Source organism: Prionailurus bengalensis, chromosome X (assembly GCF_016509475.1).
Source record: "Prionailurus bengalensis isolate Pbe53 chromosome X, Fcat_Pben_1.1_paternal_pri, whole genome shotgun sequence".
Classification (NCBI taxonomy): Eukaryota; Metazoa; Chordata; class Mammalia; order Carnivora; family Felidae; genus Prionailurus; species Prionailurus bengalensis.
In genome coordinates, this window is record NC_057361.1 from 20,455,523 (window position 1) to 20,473,076 (window position 17,554).

Here is a 17,554-nt window from a genome sequence, read left to right on the forward strand (position 1 = left end):
GCAACCCGGAGGCAAGGCTGGAGAAAGTAAGGAGTTGGGTTCATCGTGCTTGACGAGGGGAAGAGGACCAGATGAAAGATTCAGGAGAAAAGCCCTCTTGGTTTTCTCCTTGACTTCTCTTTGCACTTAAACTCGTTTTCTCAGGAGTGAAATGCATAGTGTTGGTATGACCTTTAGCTGCATTCTATCACTGTCTCTTGCCTTTATTGCTCTTCTAGGAAGTTCATCCCTCCAAGAATGTCATAACACGAAACCAAACAAAAAAACAGGAGTTGCTTTAGTAATGATTGACATAGTATACTAGATTCTTACATTGTATTACGGAGTCCAGACTTGTAAAATTTTCATTAAAAACCTTACAGTTCTCTTTCTTTTAGGCCCTGGCTTTCTTAAGGATGGACACAAACTGCTATTGTTGTGTATTTTTGTATATTTTATATATGTATATAAATATGTATTTTAAGAACATAGTGATAATTTATTGTTTTCCTTTTAAAATAGAATGTCACATCCAAGCTCAAAGAATACAAAGAACACACACACGTTACCTAATCTCCTTATTTTACTATAATGAAATGGTTTGATTGCTTTTAAATTGGATTTAGAGATGGTGACGTCTTTGTTTTTGTGTTTGCTTGTGTCTTTTGTCTTCTCTATTACGCAGGCACTTCTTGACTCATTTTTCCTCCCTTCCACACCATCGTCTCTTTTCCCTTCAAAGTGTGGTCATGTTAAAAATGTAATTTACTATTGGCTTCAGAATCAAACCATTTGGATGCTTTAGAATTAATTAGCATTTCTCTTGTTTCTGCCTCCCAGTGCTGCGTTTTCTCTTAAAACCTAAATTGATTGCAGAAGTTTACGATTGACAAGAGCTTTGTGGTAAGCGTATAGAGGAACTATGGCCTGATTTTCTCCATGATAGAGAATGCACAGATGCCATTTTTAGCAGTCCACTTTAATGCTTTTCATAACATAGTGAGAGATGGTAGTATCTGTGAATCGCTGTGATATTTATTCATCACTTTATGGGTCAAAGAACATGACCAGAAACTAAATACTCTTCAAAAATTCCAGTAAGTCATTGGATCTAAGAGCTTAATAAACAGCTTTATAAAGTCTTTAGTTTCCATCTTGGCAGATTTCTTGGCTCTGAAGGTCTCATTTAAAATGATGATGGGGACACCTGGGTGGCTCAGTCGGTTAAGCGTCTGTTGATTTCGGCTAAAGTCATGATCTCATTGTTCGTGGAATTGAGCCTCGCGTCAGGCTCTGCAATGACTGTGGGGCCTGCTTGGGATTCTCACTCTCCCTCTCTCTCTCTCTCTGCCCCTCCCCTGCTTGTGTGCTCGTTCTCTGTCTCAAAATAAATAAAACAAATAAATAAAAAATAAAATGATGAAGTAGCAATTCTCATTATTTACATTGTCATAATAGCGTATATAGACATAAATGTCCTTTGTCACTGTAGAGCTGCCTTTGAGGCCAGGATGACCTCTTTATCTCGTCTTTGCAGTCTAGATGTTAAGATGGCTTTTAAATTTGATGATCTGTTTCCTGAGTACAATAACTATCCACTGCATCTTGGCCATTTATGTATCTTCTCCATTAAACCCAACGCAGATAGGTATGAAATAAATATTTGTTGAATATATAAAGACTATAGCTGAAAGTCTGTGGGTACCATGCCATATCTAAGGTGTTAATAATATTTCTTCCCTCCCGAAAGCTAGTGGTTCTTACTTGGTTCTGGTTAGGTTAGATATGGTGGTACTGAGTTTTCTGGGTCTCTGAGAGATGGAATGTTGAGTCATCGACTTGTTAACCAAATTGGTTTTCAGTTCTCCTTTAATCCAAGACAGCTGCCAGACATCCCTTATTTCTTTGCAGTGGTCTTCAGCCTCCCAGAGTTTCACTTTGCAGCTGCATAGTCAAGATGCTATTTTGTTAAACATCAGTTTGTACAATAGGGAAAGCTGGAGATCTGGTGATCATGAGTCAGGCACTGCCTTACAACAGCTGCAGGAAGCAAAATATTCTCTGGGTGCCTCTTACATTAACGTGATCAACAAGAAGTCATTCTTTAGGTCTTGTTGACATATCCCATGTCTTTTAATTAGAACAGTTAGGTAGAAGATGACCAGGAGCTAGGTATTCCTTTCTAATCCTAGATTCAACATATGTGTTAAAATAAACTTTGTTTGGTAACGGCTTTAACACATATAACATCATGTAACACATGTCATACAGTTTCACCCATTTAAAGTGCACTTCAGTGGTTGTTAGTGTATTCACTAACTTGTGCAGCCATCATCTAATTAAAAAAAAATTTTGTTACCCAAGGAGAAACTCCATACCCTTTAGCTATCATTCCCATCAACCCTTTCTCCCTGTCTCTCCCAAATCTATGCAACCCCTCATCTCCTTTCTGCCTGTATAGCTTTGCACATTATGGATATTTCATGTAAATGGAATCCTATAATGCATCGTCTTTGAGACTGGTTTCTTTCACTTAGCATAATGTTTCCAACGTTCATGTTGTGGCACGTGTCAGTGCTTCATTCCTTCTTATAACTGAAGAATACTCCATTGTCTGGGTGTAAGTTTTAGTCCATTTCTAAGTTTCTACTTTTTCAGCTGTTTTATCTGTAATATTAACATTTGCATGCAAACTTTTGTGGACATATGTTTTCATTTCTCTTGGGTGTGTGTGTGTGTGTGTGTGTGTGTGTGTGTGTGTATGAGTGGAATTCCTGGATCGTATGGTAACTCTTAGGTTTAACCTTTTAGGGAACTGCCAGACTGTTTTCCAAAGTGGCTGCACTTTTTTTTTCCACCAGCAGTGTATACGGGTTCCAGTGTCTCCACACCCTTTGTAGCACTTGTTAATAGTGTCTTTTTTTTTTTTTTTTTTTAAATCATAGCCATCATTGTGGATGTGAAGCAATATCCTGTTGTAGTTTTGATTTACATTTCCCTGATGGCTAATGATGTTGAGCGGTTTTTCATGGTCTTATTAGCCATTTGTACGTGTTCTTTGGAGAAATGTCTACCTTGCCCATTTTAAAAAAAAAATGTTTTTTAATGTTTATTTTTGAGAGAGAGAGAGCGTGAGCCAGGGAGGGGCAGAGAGATGGAGACACAGAATCTGAAGCAGGCTCCAGGCCCCGAGCTATCAGCACAGAGCCTGACGCAGAGCCCGAACTCAGGAACCGTGAGATCATGACCTGAGCTGAAGTCAGACACTTAACGGAGCCACCCAGGTGCCCTGATGCCTTGCCCATTTTTAAATTGAGTTGCCTTTTTACTATTGAGTTGAAAGAATTCTTTATATATTCTAGATACAAATCTCTTATAAGATCTATCATTTACAAATGTTTTCTCCCATTCTGCCAATAGCCTCCACTTTCTCGATAGTGTCCTTGGATGAACAAAAGTCTTAAATTTTGATGAAGTCTGATTATATATATTATTTGTTGCTTAAGCTTTTGGTGTCATATTTAAGAAACTGTTGCCTAATCCAAGGTTATGAAGATTTACACCTGTGTCTCCTTTTAAGAAAGTTTTATAGCTTTGGTTCTTATCTTTAGGCCTTAGGTCCATTTTGAGTTTATTTTGGTTGATGGTGTGAGGTAGATAAGGAGCTAACTTCATTCTTTGGCATATGGATATTCAGTTGTCCCAGCACCATTTGCTGAAAAGACCGTTCTTTCCCCATGGAATGTTTCCGGCCCTCTTACTGAAAAATAATTGTAAATGTGAGGGATTAATTTTTGGACTCTTAATTCTGTTTCCTTGATCTGTATGTTTACCCTTATGTTAGTTCCATGTTGTCAGAGTGGGTAGTGAATTTGCACAATTTACTACCCTAAATATTAATGTCTAAATTTTAAAGCTCAGGCAAAAATGCTTAATTCGGTCATAAAAGGTGTAACAAAATTAATAAGTGATGGCGACATTATGTGTTCCTTTGGAAAACAAGGGTACTTGGGTCTGTCTGTCTTTTATAGTAACTTCAAAGGAAACAACTAATACGCCTCTGGAGCATGGGATCCTTCCTGCCAAAAACTGGACGGTTGGCCAGAGAGTTTATTTTCTAACATAAACCTATATGATGCTTCTTTTCTCGTATACATTTTAATAAAATGCATGCTTTCAGTTATTTTAAGCAGTTTAAAAATAGCTAAACTAAGAAAACTCGAGCAAATAATTTAAGCCTAGAACCCTTTAAACTAGTTTGGTTACATGAAAGTATGTCTTCGTTTTTAACATGTTGATTATAAAATTGGAAATTTTACTTTGTGCAGACCATAACTTTAATAAAAGTATTTTATGACAATGAGTATGGAGTAGTAATATATATATATAGCTGTGTTCTCTCCAGTTTAGTTGTTTTTATGTTCTCAAGGCCAAAGATGTTTTCACTAAGATAAAGTTGTATTCAGAATACTATTTTCTACAATATGCAACTGCTTGTATAAACGCTGAATGTTAATACGTCATTAGATTGGTTAGTTCTTAACTAATGCTTATTAAACTCTTTTGGTCTGGTGGCATATGTGTAATGATGTGCATTTGGATTAGTATTGCAAGGAAAGAGCTCAGGTGCTAATATGTGCAAAATGCTTTCAAGCCCATCAGACCTATTTTCTAATGACCCTGGAGTCAATTTGCATTTCCGTCACAAGATGGAATTAAGTTCGTTTGGTGAGGTTTGTTGTTAATAAAGCTCACTTTTCAGGGGGAAAATATTTATGACTGTATTTGTGGTTTGATTGTTATGAAGCCAATTTGGACAACTTAAAAAAATATTTTTTAATTTAAGCTTTTTTAGTTCAAGAGAGATTATTTAGTTGGAGATTTGTTAACAAGTTGGTAACAATAAAAATAGGTGATAGTAAACCTTCAATAGATAGTATCTGTGTGTCAGTACTTAGTATATATTATTTTCTTTACACAGCCTTATAATGTTGGTGTTATCACTGTTTTTTACAGATTGGGTAATAGGAACAGTTCCAGTAACTTGACCAAAGTTACACATCCAGCTGGCATTAGGTGGAGGATTTGAAATCAAGTGTGTTTTATTCAAAGTGTCTATCTGCCCTTCACTCTCATATTGCCTTCCTTCATGTTTGTATGTGTGTGTATTTATATATGTCTGTATATAAAGCTATTACTACAGAGCAGTAGCGTTTGGCTTAAATAGTGCTTACTGGTGGATGGAAGAGGCAAACAGAATTCAGTGAGTGTTAAAATTTATTATTGAATACCCAATTTCAGCAATAATTTAGGAGGCTCAGTTTCTTTTTTTTTGTATTAAAAATTGTTTTTAAATGTTTGTTTATTTTTGAAGGAGAGAGAGAGTGTGAGTGGGGGGCAGGGGCAGGGAGAGAGGGAGACACAGAATCTGAAGCAAGCTCCAGGCTCTGAGCCGTCAGCACAGAGCCCAACGTGAGGCTCGAACCCACAAACCGCGAGATCATGACCTGAGCCGAAGTTGGACGCTCAACCAACTGAGCCACTCAGGAGCCCCAAGGGGGCTCAGTTTCTTAGTTAACTCATGGCAGAAACCATGCAGACAGCCTCCAAACTCTCTTCCATTGGTTTTCTACCTAAATGTTATTTTTCTTTCAACTTTGTTTAAATGAGGAAAAGGAATCATACATAATACATAAGCTATTATTTTTACTCTTGTCCATGTTTACTTTCCTTGTGCCTTCATTCATTCAAAAACATTTATTGACCAGCCACGATAAGCTAGGAACCTTGGTAGCTGTTAAGAGATAAGCAGTGAAAGCCTCTGGCTATTCAGAGTCCAGTCCTGGAGGGAAGACAAACAGAAACAGATCATTACTGTTGATTGTGAAAAGATGCACAACTGAATGTACAAAATATTTTGGAAGCACTAAGGGAAGAAGATAGTGGGGGAATTTTTGGTAGATGAGTGAGCTACATGCTATGAAAGCATTGTTTATTTTTTTAAACGTTTATTCATGTTAGAGTGCTAGGGGCGGGGGCGGGGGGGGGGTGGTGGCAGAGAGAGAGGAAGACACAGAATTCAAAGCAGGCTCCAGGCCCTGAGCTGTCAGCACAGAGCCTGATGTGGGGCTCTAACCCATGAACCACGAGATCATGACCTGAGCTGAAGTCAGCCGCTCAACCCACTGAGCCACCCAGGCATCCCTATGAAAGCATTATTTATAATAATAAACCATAATAATGGTGTATAACCAAAGTTCTGTGAAAGCTTGGTTGAAGACATAGTCAACATATTTCATCTCCAATCCTATGCATTTCCTTCCCTCCCATCTTGTTCTGAAGCAAATTCCACACGCCATTCCATTCATAGGTATTTCAGTATATGTATCTGAAAGACAAGGGTTTTTTAAGCAAATGAAACAATGTCATGATCACATCTTTAAAAAATAATTTGAGGTGAACTCAGTTTGAAGGATGAACGGGTGACTAAGGAGGGAGGGATGTCACAGAGGAGGGAGGACATATTTAAAGGCAAGGAGATGTGAAAGATCTTGGAATGTTCAGAGACTCTTTGGAGTACAAATGACAACTTTGGCAAAGAGAATGTAGGAAATGGTGAGAAATAAGATTGGCAAATAGGCAGGGCCCAGAATAAAGGCCTTTGAATGCACTAAGAAGCCTACTTTACCTTTTTGATATGGGGAGCTGTTAAAAGGTTGTAAGCAGATTAATAACAATGTGGTTAGGTGGATTGTTTAGAAAGATCATCCTCTTGGCATTGTTGAGAGCAAGCAGACAGGAGTAAAATCAGAAACAAAAACTGCACCACGGGAGATTATAGTAGTTGAGGTAAGAAACCAGTGACAATACTTTGAAATAAGGTTCTCTCAGTAGATTTTGGCAGACTGGTTCATGACATATTTAGGGAGTAGAATTTGGATTAAATTTAAGGCTTGAGGAAGAGGGAGTGTTCGAAGCTCCCTCTCTGGTTTCTGGCTTGTGCAGCTAGGCAGATGGCAAAACAATTACCAGAGGAGGAGCATGTGTGGACATGTTGGAGATCTGTCCGGCTGCTACATATCGATGTCCCCTTGGTGCCCCTGGCCTCCTAGTTTAGGTGTTCTGACCAGTTGGTCTGATGTTAGCTCCTACTTAAGTACAACTTTTGGTCGTGGTAGACTTCCAGTAAAAAGTGATTCCGGGAATGAATGAAGAAATAAATCCAAACTTCCGTGTTTAAGGCACAAACTCTGAGAATTAGTGCCATCTGATGGTTTATTTACTGATTCTCAGGGCTATTAGCATAGGAGACGGTAAAATAGTCGTTTATTCCTTTGTTCTGTGGGCTGATGGTTGGATGTTTATGTATCTTACCATTATTTTTATATATGCACTCTGTCATTTTTTTGTTTCTCAAACCATTTGGTAAGCCACAGAATAAAATTTTAGAATTTTAAAAATACATACCTTCCTGGGAATGTTTCTGAAATGTGAGAAAACTTTTATTTGAAGAAGACATATTGAGGGGCGCCTGGGTGGCTCAGTCGGTTAAGCGGCCGACTTCGGCTCAGGTCGTGATCTCACGGGCCGTGAGTTCGAGCCCCGCGTCGGGCTCTGTGCTGACAGCTCAGAGCCTGGAGCCTGTTTCAGATTCTGTGTCTCCCTCTCTCTGACCCTCCCCTGTTCATGCTCTGTCTCTCTCTGTCTCAAAAATAAATAAACGTTAAAAAAAAATTAAAAAAAAATGTTTCTTAAAAAAAATAAAGAAGATATATTGAATAAGCTTTAAGCTTGTTTTGATAAAATTTAAAAAAGATTGCTATTAATCCATCTAAAACTATAGTCTTTACTGTGGGTACTCTGAAACTTACTTAGAAATCACCAAAATTAAGGCATTAAAGAGTTTTCAGTTTATTGTTCAGTCTGGATGTCAGATTTGTATCAGTTGTAAAGCCCTCAAGTAAGGCAAATATATTGTCTTCCCCTCTCCCCACCAAAAATCACATTGGGTGAAAAGTCTGTATCTTGAAAGCCTTAGAAGCAATTGGAGCTTCAGATTGGCCTCCTGACTCCTATTTATTGTTTATCTGCTTGCAGCCTAGACAAAATTGTCCAATAGCTTGCCCTTTGAACAGATCTGTGGTTACTTTGTGGGATGATGGGGGTTGGGGAGGGAAGAGGGAGAGGCGGAGAGAGGGAGAGAGAGAACGTGCCTTTCGTTTGAGGCTCTTCGGTGCTTCAGAAGCAGTGGAATCAGTGCCTGCAGCTTAGAGCCAGCCATCCTTCCATACGGACGCCAGCCCTGCTGCTCGCTAGCTGTAGGAATTTGAGCAAATTACGGACTTCTCTTTGGCCTTGGTTTTTTTTATTTGTAAGATGGCAGTCCTGCTACCTGACCTGTGGCTGATCAGAGATCCCATGTACCAGGCACCCAGCATGGAGCCTGCCTGTCAGTAACTCTGGTCATTGTCGTCCACACATTGTCTCCCGTTGGTGGCATCAACCAGGCTGGCAGGACTCACTCAGGACTGGCTTTACTTAAGACCTTCCTGTTGTCCCATCAGGGAATTCCTGGGCAAAGGCAGGCACAGGGTGGGATTGTAATAGTCATTCCTTTCTTTTCTCCCTGAATTTATGGAATTAAGAAGCCAGTTCTTGGTTAACTAGGTTTAGTTAGTGCCATTTTAGTAGTGCACTTTGGCAAATATTTTCCATTAGTTCTATCTCCAACACCATGCTAGAGATCACTGTGACTTAAGACTGGCACTTGAATGGCTCTGATCCTTTAATTCCCTTTCTACAGATTAAGGCTAATTTCATTAAACCTTTGAACCTGTCCAGGAAAGTTTCAAGAATTAAAAAGGAGATCAGATTATAACTAATTCTCTGAAATCTTTTATAGGCTATGTAACAAAAATAAGATGGGATTTTAACCCCAGAAAGGGTTCCTGAGGAGGAAGCTAAGAAAGGGAGGTCCAAAAGTGAACTTCTAAGTGTATTTACCTACAAGAACATTTGCTTACTCAGCAGAATGCTTCCTGCAAGTTACTTAGTTTTTTAGGGGCTCTGGTTTCCCGTCCGTAAGGTGGACAAAACACCTGTCATCAGGCTGTTGTGATTGATCTCATGATAAAAGAGAGGGACACCACTCACCACAGTGTCTGGGACCTAACAGTTGCTTATGAGCTCAAGTATCCTCTTAAGAGGAACTGCCCATCTGTGATATCTTTACCAATTAAGTAGCTACCCGCCCACACAGGCAGTCTTAGGACTCGTTGAATAGTATCAAGCTTTTATTCTGTAATTTTTTCTTTTGATTGGATTTTGGGTTTAGAGGTTTAACAATTGAAGTGATTAAGTAGTAAGACTGTTGGACTTGTCAGAGTAAGTTAGAACAGGCTTTTGATTCAGAGAACCAAATTCCTTCTTTCTTCCACAGCAATACTGACTGCAGCTCTTCTTAAAAGGCCCGATCTCCCTCCTTGATGTTAATCCTAACATTCACGCCTGGGGATCCTGTTAAAACTTGGGAAAAGATTTGTGTATTCAGACTGTCTGTCCCTTGAAGTAAATTATTTAGGAAGTGAAATTGTCTTTATTTTTCTTTCACATTAACCTGTTCCAAGATTTACAGGTAGCTTCTAGTTCTGGAAGGCTGGGATTTTGTGACTGAATCCTTGTCTTCCCTGTGGGTACTGGTCCATAGGTTTATAGGTTTCAAACTTAATTAGACTGTCTTAGAGACTGATTCTGTCCTCTAGCATGGGATTTCCTTCTGAATTGTTTGTGCCTTCTAAGAAATATATCCTTAAGTTTGACCTACTTCTCCATCCTCTTAGGTTTTTTTTCTTTGAGTCTTCCTTCTCCCAGTGATTTTCCTCTCAAAGCTTTTTCTCGCTCAGCTCCATTCTGAAGTAGTTGCTTTCTAGGCTTAATGTCATGCAGACATTTTTCTGAAAATGTCCTTCACATTTCCTGAGATTAATCCACTGTTTTCTGGATCCCCATGCCACCTTTGTTCTTGACTTACTCCCTTATTGTAATAGACCACATATTGAAATAACTTCTTAAGGAGTATAGATTGTATACTAAAAAAAGTTTTATTCTACCTTATATTTGATTGATCATTTGGTTAGGTACAGACTTCTAGGTTAAAAAGAATTTTCCCCGAGAACATGTGATGCCATGTTTCACTGTCACCTAGCATCCAGTGTTACAGTTTAGGAGCCTGATGCCATTTTGACTCTCATTCTTTTGTAGGTGTTTCTTTTTCTTCTGAAAGCTTTAAAGACCTTCTCTTTATCCCTACTGATATGAAATACCATACAGTTGTGCTTAGTTTGGTGTAGGTCTTTTTCATGCATTATGTTTTCATGCATGGTGAGCCCTTTGAATCTAAAGATTCATGTTCTTCAGCTCTCTGAAATACTTCTATTTAATATATTGCAAGAAGAATCTCTGAAATTTCAAACACAGAAAGTGTATATCCCAACATCTGTCTGAACCTGTGTGTTCCAATATGGTAGTCATTAGCCACATGTGGCTCATTAAGTTTAATTAAGTGAAAATTAAATAAAATTAAGTATATAGTTCCTAAGTTGCACCAACCACATTTCAAGTGCTCAATAATCACATGTGGCTAGTGCACATATAGATGTAGAACATTTCCATCATCGCAGAACGTTTTATTGGTTAGCACTGGTCTGTATAGGCTCAATGAAATTGCAAAAAACATGTTCTCTTTTTTAAAAGTCAAAGAAGTGATGCAGAAGTTCAAAGAATATATTACAAGACAGTATGAGGCAGATAGAAAGTAAACTAATCAGAAAGAAGTTAAAGAGAAAAATAAAAATATGATCAAGATAAAAGCCACCATAGAAGCAACTATAAGAATAAATATATCTCAGTAAATAAGCATGGGCAGAGGACCCAGCTTTAGGAAATCACAATAATGAAATGGTTAAGGAAAAAAAGGATACAAAAATGTGGAGAAGATGGCTAGATACGGGAGACAGGTAAAGGAGCCAAACACCAGTGAAATTCTGAAAGAAGGGAACAACCAGTGAAATACAAAAATATTTACAATGGAAGAAATTTTCCTAACATAAAGATTAGAATCTTTTAGCGAATTTTCCTAAAATAAAGATCAGATCTTTCTTGTTTCAAGAAATTAACAGAATGATAAAACTAGCAAGTCATAATCAGTAGTGACGTTTAGTGAACTTTAAGGATAAAGAGTATAATGACATCCACACAGAAGTACTCAGTGTGTGACGACAGTGGAAGAACTCTACAAAGTTCTGAGAAAATGTAACTTAAGAATTTTTTTTTTTAATTTTTTTTTTCAATGTTTATTTATTTTTGGGACAGAGAGAGACAGAGCATGAACGGGGGAGGGGCAGAGAGAGAGGGAGACACAGAATCGGAAACAGCCTCCAGGCTCTGAGCCATCAGCCCAGAGCCCGACGCGGGGCTTGAACTCCCGGACCGCAAGATCGTGACCTGGCTGAAGTCGGACGCTTAACCGACTGCGCCACACAGGCGCCCCATGTAACTTAAGAATTTTATAGCCAGCCAATTTGTTCTTCAAGTAAAGGCCACGGACTGACATTTTCATGTATTCAAGAACTCAGGAACTGTAGTATCCATTAGCCCTTCTTGACAGCCCACCCTATTTGGTAATGAATCTAGCAAACTGAAGGGTCAGTCACTAGAACCGTAGAATGGAAAAACTGATAAAAGGATTGGTAGTGAGTACTGGCATTCACTTAGTACCAAACTATAAAATATTTGGGAAGTGGAGGTATGTCAGTGTGTTAATTTCCACATCTTTCATAGTAGGATGACAGCAGATACTGGCTTTAAAATTGATTCATGTATTATAAGCAAAATATGACTCTAAATGTTTTTGTAGTATATTATCTTTAGAAGGTTAAGAACTCGTATAATGACAAAACATTTACTCGAAGATCAGCATTCATATATTTAAGAAATGAATGTTGTATCTGTACTGTATGTCAGACTGTATTGTAGGCACTTGGGATACATCAGTGAACAAAACAGATGTCCGTGCCTTCCCCTCCTGGAGATTATATTCTAGCAGAGGTACACTGACATAAATAAGTGATATGGTATAAGTGATACCTTGTTGGGAGAAGAAAAGAGTATAAGGAGGATTTGGGGTTGCAAATGTGGCCAGGGTTTGCTAAGAAGGTGACATTTGAGCAGAGACTTGACACGTACAAATCTGAGTTTGGGAGATAGGACTAGAGTGGAGATGCAAAATTGGGAGTTGTTGGCATATAGGTGAAACTTAAGCTATAAAACAGTGACATTGCCAAAGGAGTGATTGTAAATAAACCAAGACCCAAGACTGAGTCCTGAGGTTTACGACATTAAGAGGCCAAGAGGAAGCCCCTGAAAAGGATTGAGGAGGTATGGCCAGTGAAGGAGGAGGAAACCAGAGAGCTTGTGTCCTAGAAGCCAAGTGAGGAAAGTGAAGTAGAGTCAAATGAATGCAGAGAACGGGTGACCTTGATGAACACTTCTGGTCAAGTCATGGTCCCGACTGAAGTGAGTTTAGAGGATATGGAATAACAAGAATTGGAGAAATGGGATCCAGAGTTTTTGCTTTAAAGGGGGACAAAGAATAGTTTGTTTATATGCTGATGAAAGTGATCCAGCAGAAGGTGTGGGGGAGAGGGGGGCAGGCTTTAGCTAGGAATACAGGTGAGTTGTCTATGGGAACATGCCGGGTTTAGTTCCGGGTAGGTGGGTAGATCTGTTAGTGGATCTTCCAGTTGTTTCAGTTCTCAGTGAAGTAAGAAGATCAACTGAGAGCAAGAATGGGGAGGTGAAATTAGAGATTTGAGGAGACAGACTTAGAAAACAGGAGGGAAGGTAGCAGGAGAGGTTTGCTTCAGGTTCAGGGTCATGAATTTAAAGTGAAACCAGCATGCGTGCATGCATGGGAGAGTGCATGTGTGTTTCCGGTCAGATTTAGCTGCATAGGTGCTGGTGGAGAGGCGTAGAGGAAAATTGCAATTAGGCTAGATTGTGGTTCTGCCAAGCCACTATGATGAAATGAAAGGAAGGGGTAGGGCAAGGGATGGGAGAGCGAGGGAATGGATAGACCGTGGAATTAGATTTGTCTTGGTGTTGATTTCAAGTAAATTGTAATAATTTTTATTTAAAAATGCCATGTTAAAAGGGCGCCTGGGTGGCTCAGTCCCTTGAACCTCCGACTCTTGATTTCGACTGGGGTCATGATCCCAGGGTCGTGAGATTGAGTCCCATGTGGGGGTCTGCTCTGAGCATGGAGCCTGCTTGGGATATTCTCTCTCTCTCTCTCTCTCTCTCTCTCTCTCTCTCTCCCTCTCCCTCTCTCCCCCTCCCCCTCCCCCTCCCCCCCTCTCCCTCACCCCTCCACCCCCCTCTGCCCCTCTCCTCCACTTGGTCGTGTGCACGCTGTCTCCAAAATTTAATAAAAAAGGGCATATTACAGTATCCAATTTTCATTAAAATATCCGTTCGCTTTTCCTTTTATTTATAAATATGCATAGGGAAATGTCTAAAGAATGATCTGTAAATTGATAATTCTAGGTGGTAGGATTTTTTTTTTTTTTTAAGTAGGCTCCACACCCAGCGCAGAGCCCAACCTTACTACCCTGAGATGAAGACCTGAGCTGAGATCAAGAGTAGGGCACTTAACTGACGTGATCCACCCAGGTGCCCCACTAGGTGGTGGGATTTGGTCACATTTTTATTTCCTTTTAAGGTTGTATTTTTTTAAAAAAAAATTTTTTTTTCAACGTTTATTTATTTTTGGGACAGAAAGAGACAGAGCATGAACGGGGGAGGGGCAGAGAGAGAGGGAGACACAGAATCGGAAACAGCCTCCAGGCTCTGAGCCATCAGCCCAGAGCCTGACGCGGGGCTCGAACTCCCGGACCGCGAGATCGTGACCTGGCTGAAGTCGGACGCTTAACCGACTGCGCCACCCAGGCGCCCCTTCAGGTTGTATTTTTAAGTAATCTCTACACCCAGTGTGAGGCTTGAACTCAGAACCCCAAGATCAAGAGTCACATGCTCTTCCAACTGAGCCAGCTAGATGCCCCTATTTCCTTTTGTATTTTAAAAATACTTTTCTTAAATAGTAAGCTGTATAATTTCTACAAGAAATTATATATATAGCAAAGAACAAGAAGCATAAAGGAATGGAAATAGAAAAATAACGTATTGTCTAAGTTCAGGGCACTTGAGGTTGTCTCGGGGCTCCTGGGGGAGATGAGACTGAAGGCAGAAGGCACTCTGCTTTGCTCAGAGGTCAGTGGCTAGACTGTGCAGTTTGTAATTTATTTGGTAGGAAATGGGGTACCATTGTAGGCTAGAGAGTAAGGGGACTGGATCTTCATTTTAGGGAAGCTGACTAAGGGCTGTGTCTAGGGGGTTTTGGTAGGAAACGTAGGAAGAGAGAGATCAAATGGTGAAGAGATCTTTTTTTCTTGTGTTCATTTGTACAAAATGCAATTCCGCTGCAATCCAGTATCACAAATTTTTCTATTTTGGCAAATATTGTAATGAAATTTGTCTAGAAACTTAGGTGAGAATGACAAAGCAATATTACCTATTTCGTAAGGTTTTTGTGAGGAGTAAATGGGACATTTTAAGGGCTTATCATCATGCTCGCCATGAGGTCCAGGGTCCATAAATGTTCCCATTCTCCGTCACAATCACCATCCTTCCTTACTATGTAGATTGTTTATCAGTTTAGTTTGGGGGATTTTTTTTAATTAGATCAACATTCGTTTAACAGTTGACTTGAAGTAGTGTACGCCCCCGCCCACCCCAGTAATTTTTCTTTTCCAGAAAGTACTGGGTTTCTGAAATCTTAACGAACTGTGTTTTTAGACACCATACTGTTTATTAACATTGCGCATAAACATCCTCGATTTTCGGTCTCTGAAAGATTTTACTGACGCTCCTTTGAAGCAGTATAAAATACTGCCTACATTTTGCTATAGTTTTGTTGTTACTAATGAGATTGTCACATGTTTCTCAGTTTTGAAGTTTAAAATGTCGGATGAGCTGTAAAGATTATTCTTATGTAAGGCTTGAGGAAACTGTGATGCCAATTTTGCTTTAACAAAACTAGAAAAACTGCCAAGAAAATTTACTAACATAGTGATGGGAACTGGTTGGTGGGACTATTGGCGTTTCGTTTTGTTGTAATTCTAAATTTTATACAGTAAACATACATGTCTTAAAAGAATCAGAAGATGAAAATGAAGGTCTGGGTTCTAAAGATAGGTGCCTCTTCTCTCATCCCTCACTCATTAGTTCACTGACTTTGGGCAAGTCACATGCCATCTCCGGGTCTTTTTTTCTGTCTCTGGAAAAGGTAAGAATCAAAATAACAGTACATACAAATGATGAGGAAATAGCAAAATGTCATGCCATTGGTAGTTATTATTAGAAGTAGTCTTAATTTCCAGAAATTATGCTCTTCTCTTTTGGCCTAGTACCAAAGCTCTAGTCCTTCATTACCACATTAGAAGAAGGCACTTAGGCAGAAATCATACGTATGATGACTCAGTTTTATCAAAGGCACCTTTGTCTGGTTTTAGAAATGCATTTTTAATGGTAGCTCTAAAATCACAGGGAAAGTTTGAGTAGTTAACAGAACCATCGACGTGGGCCTTTTTTTTTTTTTTTTAAACAAATCACTTCTGTAATATTTCATATTCAGAATAATTTCCTAAGTTCAGTTAGTGGGATAGATTCTCAAGGTGAAAATCTGAAGGTGAATTCTGCTTTTGTTTGATAATAGAATAGCTTTGCTTGGCTCAGGTGAGCCTGTATATTTCAAATGTGTTTTCCCACACATTTATGAAAGCAAACAGAAAGGTCTTTTACTCCGGATTATAGGTAAATTAAATACATGGCATTTTGCAAGTTCCAAAATGATTAGATTTCTCAGTCATCAAACATCTTATCTTGTGAATACCAACAAATTAACCTGTACAAAACAGCTAGCCTGACCTTGTTTTTTGTAAACACAAGGACATTTGATTTTCCAGTACCTGTTAAAATCAGTTTTGACACACGAAGGGCAAGCTTCGTTAACAGCATCAAAGGGTTCAGAGATGATTTCTCTGATGATGTAACAGATTTACTCAGGACTCTCCTATGAGTTTGGTGAGATCTTCATCCTTCTAATGCTACCTCAGTTTGAAATTCCAAAGCTCCCTTTAAGAAAATAGCCTTGGCTCAGTCAGCTGGGTATGTCATAAAAATATTTAGCTTTGCAAAAGGGTAAATACATATCAGGCCAGAAATAAGGACTTAATGCCAAATCTTTCTCCCTACAAACCATTTTTATAAAGCTTAGTCAAGATACTGGAATTCAGGTAGTTATGTGCAGAGTTCAGGGAACCTTTGTTTTTGTGGTTTTGGTTTTGGGGGTTTTTTTGTTGCTGTTTTTTGTTTTTGTTTTTGTTTTTAGAGAGTGGTGGGCAGAGAGAGAGGATCCTAAGCAGGCCCCATGCCCAGTGCAGAGCCCTGCTCAGGGTTCCATCTCAGGACGGTGAGATCATGACCTGAGCCAAAATCAAGAGTCAGATGTTTAACCGACTGAGGCACCCAGGTGCCCCTCTTTATTTTTTTAAACCACAAAGAGCTTAACCAGCTGATCTCTTTGAACCTTCATATCGTGAAGCTTGTCCCGGATCAGCTCATTTTCTCAAACTTATGAAGCTCTTCACCCAGTCTGCCATCTTCTCACTGATAACTGCAGCCCTTGCCTGCAGTTTCATATCCACAGTTGGAGCCATCAGCCTTGAACTCCTCCAGCTTCCGACACTACAACCTTCCCTCTTAACGTACCTTCCCCCAAACGTACCGTTTGCATCCATGTTTACCACCTCGAGTTTCAAGAGGATAACATATTGCTCTCCCAGTCTAAGGGAAATTTCTTCATCTTTGCCTCCAGTTTCATCTTCCCTTTTTCCTCTAAGATCTTGATCCAGAAGTTTTACCATGTCCTCTGGCTTCAGCTTCTTGTTGTACTTGCTCCCACAGACTGAATATGCTTGGGTATTTTTATTAATTAAACAGAAAAGTCCTTGACCCTGCAACCCATTCTAGTTAGTGCCCCTTTGTTCTCCATTTTAGAATGAGACTTCTTGAAGAAATGCACACCTTCCACTTTAATCTGACCCCATCTAGCCTTCACCACACTGTTTTTCACCAGGAGCAGGAGTGACTTCCAGGTTGCTGTGGTCACTACAGACCTTCCTCCTTCAGTCGTGCGCATGCTGCGTTATTGCCATGGGCCTCACTAGGCTTCTTGGAATTTATAACTCGCTAGCTTCCTTTGTGATCTTCCACCAACCTCTCCGGCTTTCCCTTCTCGGATTCCTTTGTGAACTCTTCTGGTCCCTCCCTTAAACCGTGATGTTCCTCAGGATATCCTTGGCCCTCTCCGCTCACGCTGCAGGTCCTCGGCGTGTGATCTCAGGGCTAGTTGACATGGACTTGGTGGCTCCAAATCTGTGTCAGCCTTGAGCCTTTCAGA

General features: G+C 39.6%; 1 protein-coding gene across 5 annotated transcripts in view; it reads left to right on the forward strand.

Annotated features, from left to right (window-relative positions):
- The window catches only part of ZFX (zinc finger protein X-linked), a 55,564-nt gene that overhangs the window by 30,394 nt on the left and 7,616 nt on the right, over positions 1-17,554 (forward strand). The window lies entirely within an intron of this gene.